The sequence below is a fragment of the Octopus sinensis genome, linkage group LG3, assembly GCF_006345805.1.
Source record: "Octopus sinensis linkage group LG3, ASM634580v1, whole genome shotgun sequence".
Lineage (NCBI taxonomy): Eukaryota > Metazoa > Mollusca > Cephalopoda > Octopoda > Octopodidae > Octopus > Octopus sinensis.
In genome coordinates, this window is record NC_042999.1 from 78694223 (window position 1) to 78697438 (window position 3216).

Genomic DNA, 3216 nt, shown 5'->3' on the forward strand with positions numbered 1-3216 from the left:
GGTACTAAAATTAATACAAACGATATGAGGTCTACATTATTTACATTAAAGTACACTTCTTGGTTTGGCGTCGTATGTCTTTAAGTTCAAATATCTTCAGTGAAGATTTTGTTATTCACGACTATCTAGGAAAAAAAGATTAAATTAGTAACCTTGTTGAAGATTTGAACAACTTATTACCCTATTTATGCAAATTACGAGGACTTGCTTGCATAGGAATCAATGTTAAAATCTGTGGTGTTTTCGTGCAAATGTGTGTATGAGTGTGTATGTGTGTGTTTGCATAATGTGTATATGCGTGCGTGTGAGTGTGTATATGTAATATATATATGCGTGCGTGTGAGTGAGTGTGTGTTGGTATGTGTATGGGTTGATGTACTTTTGCGGTACGCAAGAAGGAAAGTGTTTATTTTTATAAATGAAGCTTGTAATATGTAATCACCTCCCCTACACACATACATATACACTTATATATATGTGTACATATCTATATTTGTATATATATATATATATATATATATATATATATATATATATATATATATATATATATATGTATATATATATATATATATATATATATATATATATATATATATATATATATATACACACATATATATATATATATGTATAATTTTATCATATTTATATATAATATGTGTGTGTGTGTGTGTGTGTGTGTGTGTGTGAAAAGGTTGAATTATATTTTATCCTTTACTTTGGAGGGTTCCAAAAAAAAGCAATTTCTAACAAAGGTTCTTCATATTTTGCTGTAAATGGTGTGTTATGAGAATTTATGGAAAGGTAACCCATAGAACTCAACAAATTTGTTAAAAAGGGAGAAGAGATGTTAAAATTTGAAAGTATTTTATTACATGCATTTGATCGTTTCAAACAGCGATATCAGCATGTAAATTCATGGTAGAATAATTAAATTAATTAAATTAAATTAATTACAAACTATTATTCTCCTCAGTGCAAGAAGTATAAACAAAAACATTATTATTACAGAAGACTTGAGGAATGAAATAGCACGGAACAAATTCCGATATACATATTTGTCGTTATGAAAATTGAGAGCATACTAAAGAATGTGAGTCTAGTTGTGTATAAACTAAAACTGAGGCAGCTAACGGTTTTTTGAAAATATGAGTGAAAAAGTTTTAAGAGACGTTCCCTCTATAGAAGAGTAAATAGAAAAACTCTCATAACACAGACTATATACATATATATAAATCGTCAATATTTCATACATCCGAAAACAGAAGCACACTCTAAAGCATTAGAGCAGTAATGTATATTTTGGGGAATTTAAAAGTTATGGCTGGTCATAGGGTGAACATTTGTTTCGCACCCATAGAGCTCTTAGCTGTATAGACGACCCGTCAATCTCAAATGGTTCGTCTTCAGCCGTTTGTGTTGAACGATCGAGTCACCTATACTGCTAAGTGCTCCTTTCGGGGTCGATAAATTAAGTACCAGTTACGCACTGGGGTCGATATAATCGACTTAATCCGTTTGTCTGTCCTTGTTTGTCCTCTCTGTGTTTAGCCCCTTGTGGGTAGTAAAGAAATAGTTCTCCCGTTACTACGTTCTGCGTTCAAGTTCCGCCGAGGTCAATTTTGCCTTTCATCCCTTCGGAGTCGGTAAATTAAGTATCAGTTGAGTACTGGGGTGGATGTAGTCGACTAACTGATCCCCTACCAAATTTCAGGCCTTGTGCCGATAGCAGGAAAGATTATTATGACATTTTATTGTAAACACTAAATTGAAAGCAAAAACGATAGAAAGTACAGCTATTATAGGTGCAGGTGTGGTTGTGTGGTAAGTAGCGTGCTTACCAACGACATGGTTCCGGGTTCATTCCCACTGCGTGGCACCTTTGGCAAGTGTCTTCTACTATAGCCTCGGGACGACCAAAGCCTTTTGAGTGGATTTGGTAGACGGTAACTGAAAGAAGCCCGTCGTATATATGTATGTATATATATATATATATATATATATATATATATATGCGTGTGTGTGTGTATGTTTATGTGTCTCTGTCCCCTAACATCGTTTGACAACCGATGGCAGTGTGTTTACGTCCCCGTAACTTAGCGGTTCGGCAGAAGAGACCGATAGAATAAGTAGTAGGCTTCCAAAGAATAAGTCCTGGGGTCGACTTGCTGGCCGCAGTCAAATGACTGAAACAAGTAGAAGAGTAAAATAGAGTAAAAGAGTATTATTAAAGTAAAACTAAAAGGTAGGAAAAAAACAAAAACAAGAATTAGTTCTTTTTTGAAAGAATAAAACACTTAGAGTTGAAACAATAATAATAAAAAAAAAACGGTGGCGAAAATTTAGTTATTCCGAAAATATTCTTCTTGGGTTACGAGTGACTATTTTTGAGAAGATATAAATTAAAAATGAAACAAAGATGTATGCATTGCAAATACTCAGTCTAAATGGGGAAAGACTCATTATAAAACAAATAAAACAATAAAGCATAAACACATACACACATGAACACATACATATATATATATAGTTTACATCTAGAATGAAGTAGATTAATTATTGCTGTATATATGTATGTAGCTATCATCTACCTATATATAAATACTTTATGATTAAGGTTCAGCAAAGATTTGCTTTACCATATACCGAAGTTTAGAAATAGCAGCCCCAAAAACCTTAGCTAGTTCTTCTACTTTTAAAAGGGACTCCCAGAAAAACCAAAATACTTGAAAACAATCCACGCAGGCAGAGAGGAAAAATAACGAAAATCAATCTATATCTGGTCACCCATGTACACGTTTCGGAATTAGATCGGTATAAAGAATATAGAAGTAGACTTTACCCAACCATTTTCTTCATCATCATGGGACTCTAACAATATTAAATACTAAAAATATTAAATTCGAAAGCACTGGAAGAATTGAACATATCTCTTCACCTAACGGTATCAGACAGATCATATTCAGTGTTAGTACCGCCGAATTCAAAATACGAATGAGGTTCATCACCTTCCCCTGCCCATCCGCGTATGTCGTCAAGTAAAATACTACAAAAAAATCTGTAGTTTGTTATCAGGAAGAAAATTCTATTATCAATAATAACAAAGGGTAAAATTAATTAATTAAGAAGTAATCAATAATTTCACCAAGTAGAATTCAGCATGAATTATATATATATGGAAAAAATTCAAGGTAGAAAATGCTAAAATAATTT

At 32.6% G+C, this 3216-nt stretch overlaps 1 long non-coding RNA gene across 1 annotated transcript in view; it reads left to right on the forward strand.

Annotated features, from left to right (window-relative positions):
* LOC118762755 overlaps nucleotides 1–2114 on the forward strand; it is a 16732-nt gene extending 14618 nt beyond the window's left edge. The window contains exon 3 of the long non-coding RNA XR_004998505.1: nucleotides 2104–2114. This is a non-coding gene — a long non-coding RNA (uncharacterized LOC118762755). The remainder of the gene's footprint in view (nucleotides 1–2103) is intronic.
* The last annotated feature ends 1102 nt before the right edge of the window (nucleotides 2115–3216 follow it).